Raw genomic sequence first — 20959 nt, forward strand, 5'->3', positions numbered from 1 at the left:
CCAAGAAGACATCACCACCATCATATTTCTCATACTTGCAGAAGCACTCTCTATGGGGAGTGAAGTGAAAGGATGCACCCGAGTCAATCAACCACGCCTCATGATCTACATGTGTACTTGAAGAAGCCAAGTACACATCCCCACCTTCATCTGAGGTGGTTTTTGTCTCTGTAGAAGGAGCCTCATCAGATCCCTTTCCTTTGTCAAGAGCTTTAGATTTACAGTCGCTTTTGTAGTGCCCCTCCTTTCCACATTTCCAGCACACCACCTTTACAGGTCTTCCTGGAGATTTAGATCTCCCTTTAGATTTAGATCTCCCACTCGATGACTTTTTTTTGTTTCTGTTCTAGGTCCACCCTCGTACAGACAAGGCATCACCATTTTGGCTCTCCATATTTTTCCATCTCATCTCCTTCGTCAGCAAAGATGAGACTATTTCATCAAAATGAAAGGTAGTTGCATTGCTACCTATTGCAATAACCAGACTATCCCATGAATCTGGTAGAGAAAACAACAAACTGATGCACTTATCTTCATTTAAAATTTTAATATCAACAGATGCTAACTGACTTACCACAGTATTAAATGCATTCAGATGCTCTGTCACTAAGTCTCCATCTTTCATCCTCAGGTTATACAATTTTTTCTGCAGGAACAATTTATTCACCAAAGACTTAGATTGGTACGAAGTCCCTAACTTGTCCCACAGAGCCTTCGTCGTAGCTTCCCCTGATACAGTCAGCAATACTGAATCTGAGACACACATTCGTATTGTGCTCTTTGCCTTCCGATCCAACTTCTTCCATTCTTCATCGGACACTCTAGTTGGTTTAGTACCCGGATCTACCGTGATCCACTTGTCTTTATCCACCAATAGATCCTCCATCTTGAGTTTCAACAACTCAAAACTCTGACCATTAAATTTCTCGATCTCTATCTTTCCACTGCTTGCCATCTTCTTTCACCACCAGAATCGATGTCGCAGTTCTCCCACTAAACAAGGTCTACCACAGGCCCGAGTGAAACCCCTCAGCAATAAAGGCCTCCCCTTGAAGCCAAAACAACTCCGATACCAACTGTAGGTTTTACCCTGTACAAAAATTACCTGCATATGAATTCTAAAACACAGAAAATAAACAATGCGAGATCATAACACATAAAACACATTAACATAAAGATTTTCCCTTGGATCCAAAAAACGGGACTACCATCTTGATTTTTCATTATGTTCCTTTCAATGTTAAAATACATATTTATACATGTCAAAGCATCCAATACGATGGACCGAAAACCATCGCGTCCAAAAGACATGTGCAAAAATTATGCATAAAACCATAGGTGGGTCCACCCAACCTAACATAGGGTCCAAAACCAAATTTTTCTGGGGCACTGCCCCCAACCCCATAAAGTGGGGTTACGGGTGCCCTTCAAACCCCCTGTTAACTACGTGGAAAGAATATAACACAACCCAACAAAGGATTAGAAAAATTCTGGTTTTTTTCATATTCATGCATTGGCCATATATACGATTTATGTAAGAAAGATGGATTATGTAGCTGTAAAAATAGTGTTCAAGAAATATACCTATAAGATGGTTCAGAGAGCACTGGTATTGATGAAAGGATTTCATATTAGAACTTTGTACAAGCTTCTAGGTATAAATTTTATTGATGGGTGAAACAATTTTGTGTTTCTTGAAAGTGCAGCAGAAAATCTATTAGTCTCTTGTGAAAAGACCATATTATGGCATGAAAGGCTTGGACATATTTGAGACAAAGGCACTCAAATACTTCATGATAATGGTATGGTAGCAAGTATGTCTAATTTCTCTTTGGATTTTGATTTATGTGAATAGTGTAGATGGGAAGAAAAATTGAGTGAGTTTGTCCTCTATTGTTAAGAGGGTAAATTTGATATTAGAGCTTGTGCACAGTGATGTATTTGGACCTGTGTCGGTTCCATAACTGGGTATGTATATATATTATGTATCATTTATAGATGACTTCTCAAGGAATACATGGATATATTTCCTCAGGAATAAACTTGAAGTCCTTGACAGGTGTAAAGATTTCAAGGCCCTTATGGGAAACCAAACAGAGAAGAAGATAAAGGTGTCAAAGAGAGATAATGGTGGAGAGTTCTGCAAGAAGGAATTTAAAGAGTTTTGTAAGAAGTGTGGTATAAAATGGAAAAAGACTACTCCATACTCAACTTAGCAAAAATAAGTTGCACAAAGAATTCAAAAGAAGTTGATGGAAATGGCAATAAGCATCATTAGTGGTGCTAGTTTAGGACAAGAATTCTACGTAGAGGCAGTGGAGATTGCATGTTACCAAGTCAATAGATAATCTCCATCAGCGTTGGATCATAAGTCTCCACAAGAGGTATGGACTGGTAAGAAACCCTCTCATTCACATCTGAGTGTATTTGGATATGATGCATATGTACATGTTCCAAAGGAGAGAAGAACCAAGTTGGATAGTAAAGTTGAAAGGTGCATCTTTATTGGGTATAAGGATGGTTTAAAAGGTTATGTGGTTTGCAACCCAGAAATAAGGAAGGTTGTGTACAACCACTATGTGGTGTTTAGAGAGGTGAAATATGCTATTAAACATGAAGTCCTACAAAAGGAACTTGAGAAGAGAGAGTTTGAGCTAAAGGAGGAAGAACCAGACTCTACAATAGAAGAGGAATTAGAAGATGAAGAGCCACAAAATCCATCTGTGAGAAGATCAATTAGAGAAAGAAGGTAGCCAGAAAGGTATAGTCCATCTTCTTTCTGTTCAAATTTTTCTTTATCTATAACTGATGATGGTCCCAGAACTATTAGGGAGGCAGTATATTCAGAGGATGGTAAACTATTTAAGGATGCCATGGTTGATGAAATGGAATATTTGGACAAAAATGAGGCTTGGGATTTGGTGGAGTTGCTGGTTGGAAGGAAACCCATTAGAAGAAAATGAATGCAGAAGGCAAGGTGGAGAAATACAAAGCTCAGTTGTTAGAAAAATGTTATTCCAAGGTGCTAGGAATTGATTTTGGTGATATTTTTCTCTTGTTGTTAAGGTAGCTTCTATTAGATTACTTTTATATGTCGCTACAGCTTTTTGATTTTTAGGCAGAACAAATCGATGTAAAGACAACATTTCTTCACGGGGATCTAGAAGAAGAGACATCAAGAAGCAACCTAAAGGATTTGCGTTGAAGGGTAAAAAATAATTGGTATATAGGTCAAAAAATTCTTTGTATGGGTTAAAACAATGACTGAGGATGTGGTATCAGAAATTTGATACATTTGTATGGGGACTTAGCTTCACTAGAATCAAAGTAGATCATTGTGTGCATTTTAAATTAATTGGTGACCATGTTATTCATTTGCTCTTGTATGTCGATGATATGTTGCTAATATGAAATGCCAAATAAATTATCCAGGATTTGAAGATGCAATTGTCCTCCAAATTCGACATGAAGGATATCGGTGCTCAAACTATATTTTGGGCATGGAAATTAAATGAGACCAGGCAAAGAGGAAGCTCTAGTTATCCCAGACAAAATATGTCGAGACAACACTGCAAAGGTTTAATATGTAGGCTAGTACACCGGTGAAGGTTCTTATTCATGTAGGTGTAAAGTTATTTGTTGAACAGTGTCCCAACACACAATAAGACGAAGAGGACATGTCCCATGTTCCATATGCAAGTGTAGTCGGTAGCCTAGTGTATGTAAGGGTTTGTACTAAGCTAGACATTGCATATGCAGTGGGAGTATTGAGCAAGTTTATGTCAAAACCAAGGAATGAGAATTTGACAGTACTGAAGTAGGTTTTCAGGTATTTGTGTGGCATAGGTGATTAGGTTTTGTGCTACCAAAGAAGAGCAAGATTGGATGGAGTTTTGGACATTCATGATTTTATTGATGCATACTAGGCTGGAGGTCTCGATTAGATAAGATCTACAAGTGGGTATATTTTTAACCTATTTGGAGGTGCAGTCAATAGCATGAGAAAGAGACAGTCTGTAATGGCACTTTCAACTATAAAGGTAGAATACATGGCAACCAGTCATGCAAGAAAAGAGGAAATTTGGTTGTAGAGATTGTGTTCAAGTATGGGTTTAGTATAGAGAGCTATAAGCATAGCTTGTGGTACCCAAAGTGAAACTTTCTTGGCAAAGAAACCTGCTTATGATTCAAAGACAAATCACATTGATGTTGAGTATCACTTTGTGAGGGAACTAGCTGACGATAAAAAGGTGTTGCTGGTAAATGTGGACACTTTGAATAATGTTGTAGATGCATTGACAAAGCCATTGAGAACTAAGAAGTTTTCTTGGTGTAGAGAAACATTGGCCATTACAGGGCTAGACCAACGACTAAGCTCTCCTGTGACCCAGTATGTTGGGTTTGTGTTATATGCTTTCCATGAGAAGCCCCACGCATGAAGCCAGGAGTTAGAGGGGGGGTGGTTAGCCTACCCTTCATTGTGTTGGTGCAGTAGGGGGGCCGTAGGCCCCTACATGGGGTCTGGGGCACCGCCACGGGAATTTTTTTTTGGACCCTATATTAGGTGGGCAGACCTACCTATGTTTTTTTTGCATGGGTTTCACACACGGTTTTGGGCATGATGGTTTTCTTCCCATGGTATTTTGTAGATCCAGTCAAGGGAACTACGGGTATGTTCTAATCCATGGTTAATGGATTGAAGTTTATGAATGTTTTGACACACACACATATATATATATATATATATATATATATATATATATATATATATATATATATATATATTGGAACACTGAAAGGAATATAATGAAAAATCAATCCAGTAGTCCCGATTTTGGGATCCAGGGGAAAATACCTGTATATATCTGTATTTTTTATATATTCTCTCCATTCTATATTTTCTGATTTTTAAGAATTTTTTTGCAGGTAATTTATATTTAGCGTCAAAACCTACATAAATCACCTCCACCTCGTTTGAATATTTGAGAATCTTGACATGAGTAGATATAGACGTGTATGAGCATCATAGTTTAGGAAAATGTGATACAAGCACCTTAATAAGCCTTCCTTACATTTAGATTTGTCATTAGGGTTGTTAGAGACTTCACACATGCCTTGAAATATTTGTAAGCAACAAAAATATCTTCTATTGGATTATTATTATCATCAGTGCCTATTAGACCAATGCAACAAATAAAAAAATCACTATCAACGGGCCATGTGCTTTAATAATACAATGGGTAGACAAACACACTATCTATTGTTCATCATATTGTCCCCTCTCATGAGCACTATGGCCAATTTATTTAACAATTCAATGGAAAAGCAAACACACTATCTACTCCTAATCATCATGGGGCCTCCCATGAGGGCTATCGTCCCCTTAGGGTAACCTACTCTCCATGATCATGGGCCTTCCCGTGAGTGAGTACACCTTATTGGACCAATATAAAATATATTGACCAAATCACTCACTTGATGTTGTACCCTTGATGTAATTATGGACTTATTAGAATTTATGGCTTTATTTTTCTCGCGAACAATTAAATTAGAATAATAGTCATGGACCTAAGACAAAATTAAATGACACATGTAAGTGTTAACATATTATTATGAATGAATAGTTTCTAGGTTGCCTAATTTTATCGGAAAATATAAGGGGATCAATTATGTGAGTAGTCAAGCTAAGAATCTATGAGTAATTCAATTAAAATGAGTTGGAGACCAACAAGGGAGAACCTTTGAAGTGACAATTGTCACAATAGTAAAACTTCATCTTTCCCAATATTTCCAGCCACAAAAGACAAGACAACGTGATCGGAGATAAAGGTCATGTGGTGGGGAAGGTAAATTGGATTGTAGGAGAGAAAGGTAATATGAGGAAAGAAAGAGTTTCCACTAGAGAAAAGACTCGACTTAAGAAAAATAGTGGAGAAAATTCTATCTATGGACTAGAAGGATGTTGCTAGGATCTAAGCAGGAAAGATATAAATACATATTTGGATTTCTTGATATGAGGATAAGCCTAAAGCTTGGGGAACTATTTTAGCAGTAGTTCATCTGGGTTGGAGGAATGTGTTTGCTCCTATTATATTTCTAGCTAATCAAATATGTGTCACATGATTTTGAAATATTTCAAGAATTGTTTTTTTTAGACAAGATACATACATATACACATACATACATACATACATACATACATACATACATACATACATACATACATACATACATACATACATACATACATATATATATATATATATATATATATATATATATATATATATATATATATATATATATATATATATATATATATACATGTATGTATATGTGTATTTATCTATGTATGTATGAGTTAGGGTAATAAACATTTGTACATGTAACAAGTTTAGGTGAGGATTGAATTATCTACATAAATTCTTGTTATGTTTATATATTGTGGAGAGATATTAGAAAACATGTTTAACAAAGTTCCACACTTGTGTAGAATATATCCTCCACACTATGCATTGACAAATGCAACTCTTACTTTAGTGTAGATATTCCTGAAGAAACATAATAGAAAACCTTAGACTTGAAACCCTATAGCTAGCATATCTACACCAATAATACCCTTAAAGATGAAGCTAGTCTAGGATAAAAGATGTTCAGAAGGAAGTAATAAGTAAGTTTGGAAAAGATAGGTTGAGAATGAATCTTGGAAGAAAAACTCAGTAAACAAGAACGAAAAATGGGTTGTCACTCTTTAAAATAGCTTAATTGCATAAGAAGGATTACATATGTAAAATTGTTGTGAGAGGTAATCATTTTTTTTGGAGAAGTTGTATGTGATCCTCCAGGCTTGAATTGACCTTGAGGAGCCACGACCCAGGGGCATGTAAGACGTCAAAGTCACTCAAGGATCACACCTGACTTGGGCTAGATTAGACATTTGCTGACTAAATTTTTTAACATGTCTCCTCCTCCTAACATAGGGCACAATCACCCACCGTGACATTTCATCCCAGGTCACCTTCATGTCGAGGCCCATCCTCAACGAGATTTTCTAGTGGCACTTGACATGAGAGGTAATCTTCTTAAAGAAAGGGCTTAGTAACGAAAAATGAATAAGGATATAATCCTTCAATCCAAAGCCAAATAGACACAATCTAATAAGTTTCACCTTTTGTATGGAGAAGTGTTAAAACTATAAATAACCACCAAGACACATGTAATTACATTGCTTGCTTATAAATAAAATGACTACATTCAGAAAATTTAGAGAAATGGGAAACCCAGGAAAATAAATTGATTAAATTCAAGAACTTTAAGTTGGATGGTACAATGAAGTTGCTTAGAAACATATAAAAGTCAACTACGATATAGGTAGTCGAATGATCTTAAGAGAAAGGAGACTATATAAATAAAATACACTTGAATACATCTATACAAAGTAAATATTTAACCAAGTATTAAATGTTGTTATATATGTAGTTGTATACATTAATAGTATAGAGTGAATAATAGGCTCAATACTAAAATTTAAATACTCTAAGGTAAAAAATATGCCATCTACGGTCCCAGATGGTAATAAGAGTTGAAAACCCTTCAAACATGACCTGGAACAAGAGGAGTTCAAGCTATAATGAGGTACTTGGAATATTTGAACATAAGGCTAAATTCACACTAACCTATGATAACATTAACTCTAACCAATATCACAAAAAAGAGAAATCCTTCATTAGTAAAATATACATAATCTATGTCAAATCCTAAAATAAAATCATGGAAATAGGAAATTACCCTATGATATAACTGGTAATGACCTTCTTGCTAATCGAAATTTCCAGTAGCTATAGGGGAAGTTTTTTTTTTTAATTACTGTGAAGACTATAGAAAGGGAAGTTGCCAATTTTGACCTTTTTTATATCTAACCAGGTAATAATCTTGATACTACTTGTGTCTTGGGAAATTCGATTAGGAGGAAGACTACAGAGAAAGAAAAACTTAGGTTATGGTTTAACATAATGAAATAAAAAGAAGAATGGCATTGTCCCAGTAGGACAAAACGAAATAGAAAATTACCATCATAAGGCTAAAATGAAGCGAAACCGAGTTTGAGAGACATAAAAACCCAGTGGTGCCAATTTACCTACAAATTATTGATACCAAGACTCATGCCTAAAAATATGGATGGGATTTCCATGGTTAACTTTGCTCAGACCTATGGAAAGGGGAAATAATGGTAGTAAGAGCTTTATAAACCTAAATGATAAGAAACCCTACAACGACCAAGTAAAAAAATTTAAAGAAAGAAAGGAAAAAAAACAAACAATAAATCAGCTATATAAACCCTCATGCATTGAATAATGAAGTTATAGCTCGAAACCGAAACAAGAACATCTTTTTACGATAAATTTTGGCATTAAGTAAGAAGAATACCATTAACAGAGATAAGAAACCCTTGTCTAATGGTAAAAGGGGTAGCATCCTCATAACACCCTAAAGCCTAACATTCTTAGGGAAACCTAGTTGTTTAGTTATCCCTCAAACCTAAAAGCAAATTCAAATCAAGAACTAATAATTGGACAACCATGTGCAAATACCAATGGTTACCAGAAGGGGTTTAATATTCTTGCATTTGAACACTAAATGGTTAAGCCACCTTAAGGAAACACCTTTGAATAATTAAGAAAAAATGAAAATTCTTCTACAAAGGAATAAATCCAAGAATTCTAGGAAGGAGTGGAGTTAGGAGGTGAGAAACATAGGCAAAATAAATTTTAGAAGTAAAACCCCCTGTGGATCTTGTAGAGATATTGGTTGCCAACTACCACAACGTAAAAGATGGATGAGACTAGGTAGGGGAAGGAGTGGGAACCGTAACCACTTGTTAGAAAACATACACCTTCATATTTCCTCGAGGGATCTCAACCATGGACAAGCCAATGACCAACATTCTAGGTTACCCACAACCATATTGAATTTATTATTATCACAGAGGAAGTCCAATACAATAAAATGTCCCAATAAATAGAATAATGGTGAAATATATCATTGATAACAACACGATCACAGTGTTCTAATGTATATAGAACATTATTTTTCCACCAATAAGTTTCAAGAAATATATATGCTAAAATATATAAGTGTTAATTCCCGCTTCACAAGGCTTTTAGAAATCATGTATTTGGCTATGACGAACATCATTTATTGGTATGAATACATTGTGTAATGTAGATATTCATGTGGGTATTTGTTATGTTGGTGGGATGGTCTAACCACGATGTCACCTTAATAACCATACACCATACACCTGGAAACAAAGGAAAGAGTTTAGAAAGGAAAATAATGTTTTGAATATTTTCTTATACAATATTTTTGGCAACATTATGCAGTTGGTATACATTAGAGTATTACAAAATTAAACATTTAAGAAAAAATATTACACATGATTACATACATTTACAAGTATTTATCATGTTTGAGAGTATGACAAAACACACAAAGACATATATGTCAATTTGTTGCATGGATTTTGAGGTATGTTACATATGGTATCACAATTGTAGGTTACACCACTATGACCTGTGAGCTCGATTATAGCTAGAATTAAACATAGTAAATGTTTCTTAAATGATGAGGGACAAAGTAAATTTTTGTTTTACAGAGAGAGGGGAGATATAAGTAAAAGTGTTTTGTACTAGGATTACTTGATATGATTTAATTAAGTGGATTCATGCTGTAAAAATACTAACTGATTATTACCAAAATACCACTACCTATAGGAATAAGTATGTTGTACATCCATGAGTGCAAGAAGATTTCTAATAAATGACTTGGCTAGTGATACATGCTAACAAGGGAAATATATCCCATTATTGTTCATATTGTGAGTAGACAAAGAAGCTAAAAATATATGGAATCTAGAAAACCCTTCCATAGACAAGCCAATTAATACATATCTATATAAATGCACAAGGTAAAAAGAAAAGTTGTAGAGCTAGCTAAATTACTCTCTTAAAGAGTGAGTATCAGTAGATGAATATGATCAAGACACAAGTTGCGATGTTCACATATGAAATAATTCCTGAAAAATTCTCAAATTACCTATAGGATGGTTACCTCTTAGTTTTGAAGGATGTTGTACCTGCTGATGGAATTGTGGATGCTATGTATTGTGTGAAGTTTAATCTACAAGGAAAACCATCTACTATATTATTAATGTTTGTAAGATAATATTAACTTTCACAAAACTACATTTGGTATTGTTGATGGTGTTGGACCCACCAACATTTAGGGGATGAACCGGGTATGAAGTCCCAACTAGACCTCACACTACTTGGTGTAGGATTCCCATCTGGTACGATGGCACGGTTGTGATTTACTTAGAGATTTGCCTTAGTTGTTGTTGTTCATCACATGAGAGTGTTATGTTTGTATCTTCAAAAAGCGAGGTGAGTATGCCTAGTGAGTGTGTAATGTAACTTGTGTCTGGGTTCTTTTAGAGCAAAGGGGGAGAGTAAAGTGAGCCTCTAAGTGAGAGGTATTAGTACCACCCAAGAAGAGACACACACGAACCAGAAAGGGTTTGTCCGGTCTCCAGTGGAGTAGTCCACAATGGATGCGGTAGTCGTTAAAGCTGAAGTGTAATGGAAAACACATACACCATCCAAAAAAGTAGTCCACATGGATGTGAAATTTGTTATAACCAGTAAACAAGATGTGTTTGTCTAATGTCCACAGATTAATCCATAAGGACGAGACAACAGTGATAAGAAATGCAACACATTCATAACAATGCAAGTACTAAAACAACCAAAGTAATTCAACTATCTTAGTACAAGTTAAGAAAATATGCATTACAAATGTTTAAATATTATTATTACAAACATCTACAAAACATGTGCGAAAACATGTTGGCCATAATAGGCTTCTCAGTTAAGAAAAATTTCGAAGACACATTTGTACACCATACATCACTAGTCATGGTACTGGAGCATTGGAGATGCTCCTCTCTCCTTAAAGAACAAACTGAAAAATCTTAAGGCTACATGGGAGGAGCCAAGGTGAAAATTCCTTTCTCATATAATGGGAGGGGTATACATATCCAAGGGTGATGCTTGACCCTTGTGACTCTTGGACTACCCTCATGACCATTCAACATCCTATGACCTTTCAATTGACATCACTCTTAAACTTCATGTGTGCGTCCATTGGACTTTCCCTTTACATTACATTCGGTTACAACAGATATGGCCCCTAGTGGTGATGTGGCCCTTAAAACAGATGACACAACTTGACATGACACTGCTGACATGCACTACCTAGTTGTGGTGGAAATGTCAAGATGTTATTCTTCTAAGTGATGGACGTACCCGCGGGTGTACTTTGTCTTCTCCTCCGCATGCATTGATGTTGCAAGGTATTCAATGGTCTTGGTCCTTCAAGATGGTTACATGCATGTGTCCCTTTCACTTGTTGATTGATGGGTTTGCTTCATCTGTCCAGTAGAAAGTAAGTCTTCTAGCATGTGCACTCTTTATTCATTCCATTCATCTCCTTCGCCATGATCTATCAGAGTACATGTTCCTGCAATTTACCCATGATGGGACAACATCAAATCCAAAACCTCCTAGTCTATCATGTTGCACTATTTTTAATGGTCTGGGCCCACGATAGATGACAGGCTAGGAAAAGGGCCCAGTAACTGCACATTGTGCAGTTCTAGGTGACAGGGAGGGACATTGGTCACTGAGAGTGCATAGAGTAGAGCTCAAGCTTGGATGAAGAAATCCATACCACAGTCTCCACTGAAAACTGTGCAGAGGCCACTAGAAGGCAAAATCATGTAGTTGAGGACACCATTGGCAACTACAAGGTGGGATCTTGAGGGGCACTTCTGCGTAGCTTCCTGAGGTAAGCCAAGGCATGATAACAAAGGGACCAAAGGATAGTTCTGCGTAGTTTTTGAGAGCAGTGAGTCCCGACTAAGTGAAGTCATTGGGTGGACACCTCTATGCATTTTCTAGGAGTAGTGCAGGCGCATGTCTTTATGCAATGCAGGGTTTCGGCAGGAAAGAAGGAGCCCTGATAACTTTTCTTTCGAATTCTACAATTTAGGTCGAACATTGAGGTAATTTCTGCATAGTTCTGGGAAAGAAGACAGGCTGCTCACCTCTGGGATTCCTTAGTGCAACTAACCTAGAGGACAACCTTAAGAACTGCACAGTTCCATGCAGTAGAGTAGCACCATTGAAGGTTGATACTACGTAGTGTAGCTGAATTGGGGTCTGATAAGGTGGAGTTGTTCCATCAAGAGATTTTTAGGAAAATGACTAAGTTTGGGAGGCAAGTGAACTTGTGATGACTCCACATTGTGACCACACACTTAGCATACTTCAACAATATGACAACACTGACCACCGGGAGAACATCACAAACCATGACTCTCCGTGGGACTGTCTAGAGTTGAAAGTGACAAGTGCGACACTTGGGATAGACCTTCAGACAATCATGACGACACTTGCGTGACAATTCATAGAACTTGTTGTGTGAGTGTGACTAATGTTCACATAGATAGGACAACCAAAACACACAAAGACAAACCTTTGAAAGCAATAGAACAAGATCAGAAGCATGACAAAAAAAATCAACATGTCGAAATATGACAGTTCGTTGAGCAAGTAAAAGAGTGAAAATACTCTAAAGGAGCTCAAGGAATGAGCTCAAGTGTTTGCAACCATCAAATTTACCCAAACAAGGCCCACATTTTGGCAGTTCATCTTCTAGGGTTAGGTTTTTGGATGTTTAGGGTTTTCCATTATTTCTCAACAATAAATAGGCCTTCGAGCCTCATTGTCACATAGTTCAGAGGCATGTAGCCACCACATCTCTTCTCAGAGATAAGCTACCATCGCCCTCGCTGGGTTATTTCCTTTTCTGTTTGTAAGCATATTTTAGTATTTTACATTAATGAAAAGAAGTATTATTTCAGCTTTATTTCTGTGCTTATGGTTATCTTTGTAATTTTTTCGTTCCTGTTTAAATCTGGATCACCCATGGAAACTACAAGTGCTAGAGGATCGATTGCCTCTGAGGGAGCTCCCCTTGACGTCGTAAGCGTAGAAGAGCCGATAGAAATGCCAAAGTCACTGAGGTTTCCCAAGACAAGGCCTACACCGACAAAACAGGGTTCTAAGACAAAGAAAGACAAGCAGAAAGCAACACAGTCGGTGCACGAGTCACTAAGGAAGCACTAGAAGAAGGAGAAGCCTACCACAAAGGAGAAAGGCAAGTTGGTAGACCTAGAATCCAATGAGGGTGTAGAATAAACTTGTATGGGCATGGGAGGCATTGATATTGATGGGGTTGACCCTATTTCTAAGTTACCAGACTACATCCCTCCACGCCAAGGCAAGGTGAAGGTCCTGAAGGACCTAGATTAGGGTAAATTTTTACTTAACACACCATTGCTTCCAAACCAGATCACATTCAAAGGTCCATGCTTGGTACACATCCCACATCTGAAGTTAGAGGATTGGGACTTTGTGGATACTGAGCGGTTGCCCCACTTGGCGACTTATACATTTATGACCTGCGTCTTCTATAAAGATTCTCGTTTAACCGCATTGGAGTCGAGAAAATGGATTAGAGGGGTGGACAAGGCAGGATTGTTGAACCTGCTATGGGTGTTGCATTGCAACCATGCACCCATAAATTTGATGGTGATTAAACAATTGTTATGCTTGGTGCATGATGAGTACCTGTGGTTAGGAGAATTGATACTAATCACCGATATTCTGATCCATAGGATCACATTTCTACTGCACTTACAGTTGAATGAGAACAAATCATTTGGTGGGAAGGTGGGAAAATGTGACCTCTCCGAAAGAATGAAGTACATGTTTAAGCTTATCAAGAAGCCACGCAGATACTCAATTTCCAACATAACCGACCCCGCGGTTAAGGTAGCCACCCATATCATTGCTAGGAAAAGCATGAGGAAGTGTTGCGCACATGAAGTGTTGGCACCAATGGTGTCATTAACATTCCAATGCACGAAGGATGTATAACTCAATTGGGCACACTACCTCTGTAGCAAGTTCCTCGCGAACTGCAGAGAAGCACAAGACCACAGTAAGAACTTCCATTACACATGGCTTTTGCTATCAATCATACTGGTCACATTGGAATTACCAAAGGACAATCAGTTTCCTTCTATCGCATCAGATCTTCCAGAAGCAGCGAAGTTCGCTTCGCTCTAGGCCACAAAGGATGCCGAGAGGGTCAAGGACAGTAAGATGTTTTGGGTGTTGATGGAGGTAAGCATCTGTGCCACAATAAACTACAAGCTGTGACTATCACAGATATCTTTGAGCATTTGTCGGGACATCTGGAGTTGAGAGTGGACTTCCACTGTATCGCCATTCAGGTGTGGAAGGACCCTCAAAAAAAGTGGTATGATCTCCCATACCTTACGATAGATGATGAAATCGTAGTGTTCCTTAAGAGTTTTCCATTAGAGTGGCACATAGCCTCAAATTTGTCAGCTAGGTCTACTAAGTTCGCAAGAAAGCAGATGAAGGAAGATGCAGTAGTTGGCTAAAAAGAGGAAAAAGGAGGTTGAGGAAAAATCTACAGTAGAGTGCGCTGCAAAGGAGCAGGCTGAAGAGAAGGAAGGGGAGGAAGACAGCGGCTCTAACAAAAGTTAGAGGTGTCCTTCGCTGTAAACAGAGGACAAAGAGTGGCAATAGGAAGAGGGTGGTGGATACCAGGAGAGTTCTTGATTCTTGGTGAAGCACACTTGGGAGCCGAGAAAGAAGGGTCACCGAAGAGGTCCAAGGCCAGTAAATCATCACACAATCCAATCACCTTGATAGAAGGTGACTTGGATGACATCGGAGACAAAGTAAGGGATGTGACCACAGAACTGCTATAACAGTTTGAGCAGCAGTAGAAGCAAGCCCTAGTTTCCATTCAAACGGGTTTGCACAAGCTACAAACCCTAACTAATCAACTGCAGACTGGTGTAGGGTGGGGCAGCATGGCATCAACTAGTTTGGCGCCAAGAACCACTGAAGCGGCGGAGATGGTTTTCTCCTTCGATCCCTGAACCATCGCGCTGCTGGGCGGAGCTTTAACTATAGAAGTGGAAGCTGATAGGGCTACTAGCAGTGCTCTCAAGAAGGTTGGGTTGAACTTGGCCACACTTACAAGTGAATCCATTCACACCTTGCAGACAGGTGTGAACACAAAACTTCAAGCTCAAGAGCAGCAAACGCTGAGTGTGATCAATGAACAAAAGGTAAAAAATGCGCAAATGGTCATTGAAAAGACTTTGGAAATTGACACATGGAAGAAGGTGCAGGAGAAGAATGAGCACACTGTGACTGTAGTCGATGAAGCATGCATAACCGCTACGGAGCTGCATATCCCAGAAGAAGCATCGGTGGAGGCCAAAATTCAGAAGCTCACTGCAGGTGTGCATAATGCAAGGGTAAAGCTGGCCAAGGTTCAGTTTGAGCTGAACCTTAAGATCACAAAGCTTGAGTTGAAGGTCCAACCTTCAACTCCACTAGAGGTCAAAGAGAAATGTGAGGCAGTTTTCAATGATGCAGTTGGTAGAGTAGATGTCGCAGTAACATCTTGCACCACATTCTTTAAGAAGTCACTGGAGGTACTTACTAGTCTCCAAGAAGATCCCAACCTACAGAGGTTAGAGACCGAGGTGAGGGAACTACAGCAGATGTACGATGAGGTTAGAGCGACGACGCTCACCGTTGTCATTATACAGAGGTTGGCCAAGCTACAGGAAGCAAAGGGATTGAAGGAATAGGTGGACACAGAATAGTGAAGAGAGGCAGTACTGAAGGGCAGATTGGGCCCTTGGTTGGATGAAGCCTATGTGCTCACAACCACCATTGAGGCAAAATTATCTAGCCTATAGGTAACACATCAGAAACTGAAGGCAGATAGCGCAAGATTAGCAACGAAGCAGCTGGTGGAGCAGGTTAAGCAGGTGGCAATGCAGTGTACCGTTAAAGTTGTAGTGGTGCAAGTGAAGATGGGAGGTCTTCGTGACAAGATCTTTGCACCAGCAGAGTGAATCGGGTGTGAGTCACCATATCTTTGTTGGGGGCCTGTTGGGAACTCCCCTAGAGTCAATTTTGGGGTTAAAAGCCTAAGTTTTGGGTCAGAAAGCCCAAGTTTTTGTATAAGCAGTGTAAAGTCTCCGCATTTTGTGGTCGTGAAGTGTGAAGATGTAAAAGTGTGGAAATGGGCTTCGTCCCTTCCTTTATGTAACTTGTGTCAGCTTTAGAAGGTCTACCCATAGCCCGTGGACCATGGGATTGTATCAAAATGAGAGTCTTAGAAGAGTCTGCAACAATTATTGGTATGTTTTGAGTCATTAACGAATGTAATGGGTCTCTGAGAGCTAAGAGAGAAGAGTCTTAGCATAGGAAAGAGGCTTTACAGCTGTGTGCATAGAGGCCAAGGGTAGAAGTATGCAGCTGAGTGCACAGAACCCTGCTACTATGTGCGTAGGGTAGTTAGCATCTGTAAAGAATATTTGAAGCATCAATAAAGACAATTATTACAGAATTTTTGTGTATGATATATTTTACTTCTGTTATAAATGCATGTGATTATGTTATGATGAATACTGGGTTTATGTTTTAATGTTGTATTGATGTGAAAATCCATATGTTTTACTTTGTTATATGAACGCAATTAAGAATATCAGTTTACGCGAAGATAATCTTAATGCATGTTGAAGTTATCAGATACTTAAGCTAATTTGGGTAAATGTACAAGTAAGAGTAATTAAAGGGGTGCATAAGTGTCTGATTTTCCTATCTGGGGTATGCGAAGGACAATCATAGACCTTGGTAGAGGTCTAGAGGATGACTAAGAGAAGTATATTGATAAGCCCTAAAAGTCTTATCGATCAGTGCAAAGGAAGGTTTAGGATTAAAACGAAATCACTACCATCTCTGGGTGCGGAAACTTTGTTCCTTCATCCCTCCATACTGCTTTGGGTGAGACTTCAGGCCGCGCTTCACAGGTTGATGCTGAAAGGGCAAGTAGTGTAGGGATTTGTTGAGCTAATTAACGCTAAACCTGGGTTAGGGCCCATCAAGCCAATAGAGGTATTATAGGAAGTTTCAATTTTTAACTTGCCTCTATGTGTTACTTGAAATGTATCTCCCCAAATTGAGTACCTAGAATGGTAGCCTCCTGTCATATTGCATCACTATAGAGTTAGATCCTCAATCCCCAACTAGATATTAACCACAGATCCTACTAGGTTGGTCTCCATAGTTTTGCAATCCATTTCCACCTTGGAAAACATATCCAAAATGAGTAGCACAACCACTACCAACAATTCACTTCCCATTTATTTCCTAGATCCCATCATTTTATTTCAAATTGTATCTCTTTATCATCCATGACATTGTTGGGTGTGTGTTATATACTTCCCATGACTAGCTCCATGCACAAAGGTGAGGGCTTAGATGGGGGATGGCTAGCCCCCCCTTCGTTGTGTTGAGTGCTGCAAGGCGACAGTAGCCCCCCTACATGGGGTTTGGGGAAACATCCCGAGAATATTTCTTGGACCATATATTTGGTGGGCATACCTACCTATGGTTTTGTGCATGGGTTTCACAAATGGTTTTGGGCATTATGGTTTTCTTCACATTGTATTTTGTAGATTCGGTCAGTGGAACTAATATTATTTCCTAATTCATTGTTAATGGATTGGGGTTTATGAATGCTTCTATTTTAATCCTGTGCAGAAATTACCTACAAATGAATTCTTAAAAAATAGAAAATATAGAATGGAGAGGATATAAAAAAAATTACAGATATACACAGAGGTCTTCCCCTAGTCCTAAAACTTGGACTACCAGATTATACATATATATATATAGTAACATTGAAAGGAATATAATGAAAAATCACTCTAGTGGTCCCGGTTTTGGGATCTAGGGGAAGATCTCTGTGTATATTTGTAATTTGTTTATATTCTCACCATTCTATATTTTCTATTTTTTAAGAATTCATTTGTAGGTAATTTATATACAGGATTAAAATCTACATTTGGTTTCAAAGTTGTTTCACCTTCAAGGGGATGCCTTTGTTGCTAAGGGGTTTTACTTGGGCTGGTGGTAGACCCTGTTTAGTGGGAGATCTGTGGGATCAATTATTATAGTGAAAGAAGATGGAAAGCAGTGGAAAGTTGGATATTGAGAAATTTAATGGTTAGAGTTGTGGAAAATCAAGGTGAAGGATGTGCTGGTGGATAAGTATCAGTGCATCTTGGTAGATCTGCTACTAAACCAACATAAATGTCAAATGAAGACTAGATGAAGTTGGATAAAAAATCAAATATCATAATACGGTTGTGTATCTCAGATTCAATATTATTGAATGTATTAGGGTAAGCTACGGAGAAGAAGTTTTGGGACACAATAAGCTCTTTGTACCAATCTAAGTCTCTGACGAACAAATTGATCTGACGGAAAATGTTTTATAAGCTGATGATGAGGGATGGAGACTCAGTGACAAAGCATATGAACACCTTTAATACTATGGTAATTTAGTTATTATCTATTCATATTAAAATTTCATATGAAGATGAGTGCAACTGTGTTCTCTACCAGATTCGTGGGATAGTCTAGTTGTTGTAGTAGGTAGTAATACAAATACCTTGAATTTTGATGAAATAGTCTCATCCTTGATATCGGAGGAGAAGAAACAAAAAAATATGGAGGGCCAGAATGGATATTCCTTATCCCTATGAGGATGGTTCCATCACAGAAACAAATATAAGTCCTTGAGTGGGAGATCTAAATCTAGAGAGAGATCTAAATATCTAGGAAAACCTGTAAAGGTGTGCTGGAAATGATGAAAGGATGGGCACTTCAAAAAGGATTATAGCTCTAAAGTTCCTAAGAAAGGAAAGGGATCTGATGATTCTCCTTCTACAGAGGTGTAAACCAAATAATATGAAGGTGGGGATGTGTACTTGGCTTCTTCTTCAAGTACACATGTAGATCATGATGCATGGTTGATTGACGTAGGTGCATCCTTTCACTTCACTCCCTATAGGGAGTGGTTCTACAAGTATGAGACATATGATATTGGTGATGTCTTCTTAGGGGATGAAAGGAAGGATATAATTTTCATAAGTGGAAAGGTAATGTTGAAGTCGCAAGGTGGAAGGATTAGAAAACTTCTGGTTTTTTTTCATATTTGTGCATTGCCCATAAATACGATTTATGTAAGAAAAATGGATTAGGTAGCTGTAAAATAGTGTTCAATAAATATACCTATCAGATGGTTCATAGAGCACTTGTATTGATGAAAGGATTTCATATTAGAACTTTGTACAAGCTTCTAGGTGGCACTTTTATTGATGGTTGAAACAATTTTGTGTTTCTTGAAAGTGCAACAGAAAATCTAGTGGTCTCTTGTGAAAAGACGATATTATGGCATGAAAGGCTTGGACATATTGGAGAGAAAGGCCCTCAAATACTTCATGATAATGGTATGGTAGCAGGTAGTCTAATTTCTCTTTCAATTTTGATTTATGTGAATATTTGTAAATGGGAAGCAAAATCGAGTGAGTTTCTCCTCTGTTGTTAAGAGGGTAAATTTGATATTAGAGCTTCTGCACAGTGATGTATTTGGACCTGTGTCGGTTCCATCACTGGTTATGTATGTATACTATGTATCATTTATAGATGGCTTCTCAAGGAATACATGGATATATTTCCTCAGGAATAAATTTGAAGTCTTTGACAGGTGTAAATATTTCAAGGCTCTGGTGGGAAACCAGACAGAGAAGAAGATAAAGGTGCTAAAGAGAGATAATGGTGGAGAGATCTACAAGAAGGAATTTGAAGAGTTTCGTAAGAAGTGTGGTATAGAATGGAAAAATACTACTCCATAATCAACTTAGCAAAACAAAGTTGCACAAAGAATTCAGAAGTAGTTGATGGAAAAGGCAAGAAGCATGATTAGTGGTGCTAGTTTAGGATAAGAATTCTATGTAGAGGCAGTGGAGATTGCATGTTACCAAGTCAATAGATAATCTCCATCAGTGTTGGAGCATAAGTCTCCACAAGAGGTATGGACTGGTAATAACCCTCATTTTCAAATCTGAGGGTATTTGGATATGATGCATATGTACATGTTCCAAAGGAAAAAGAACCAAGTTGGATAGTAAAGTTGAAAGGTGCATCTTTATTGGGTATAAGGATGGTTTGAAAGGTTATATGGTTTGGAACCCAGAAATAAGGAAGGCTGTGTGCAACTGCTATGTGGTGTTTAGAGAGGTGAAATATGCTATTAAACAAGAATTCCTACCAAAGGAACTTGAGAAGAGAGATTTTGAGCTAAAGGAGGAAGAACCAGAATCTACAATAGAAGAGGAATTAGAAGATAAAGAGCCACAAAATCTGTCTGTGAGAAGATCAATTAGAGAAAGAAGGTAGCTAGAAAGGTATAGTCCATCTTCTTTCTATTCAAAATTTTCTTTATCTATAACTAATGATGATCCTAGAACTATTAGGGAAGTAATATATTCAGAGGATGGTAAACTCTTGAACGATGCCATGGTTGATGAAATGGAATATTTGGACAAAAATGAGGCTTGGGATTTGGTGGAGTTGCTGGCTGGAAGGAAACCCATTAGAAGAAAATGGGTGTTTAAGAAGAAAATGTATGTAGAAGGCAAGGTGGAGAAATACAAAGCTCAGTTGGTAGCAAAAGGTTATTCCCAGGTGCTGGGAATTGATTTTGGTGATATTTTTCTCTTGTTGTTAAGGTAGCTTCTATTAGATTACTTTTATATGTCGCTACGTCTTTTTGATTTTTACGCAGAAAAAATCGATGTAAGGACAACATTTCTTCACGGGGATCTGGAAGAAGAGATCCACATGAAGCAACCTAAAGGATTTGCAGT

Source organism: Pinus tabuliformis, chromosome 3_2 (genome assembly GCF_031772625.1).
Source record: "Pinus tabuliformis cultivar Carrire ecotype Pingquan chromosome 3_2, CPIR1, whole genome shotgun sequence".
Lineage (NCBI taxonomy): Eukaryota > Viridiplantae > Streptophyta > Pinopsida > Pinales > Pinaceae > Pinus > Pinus tabuliformis.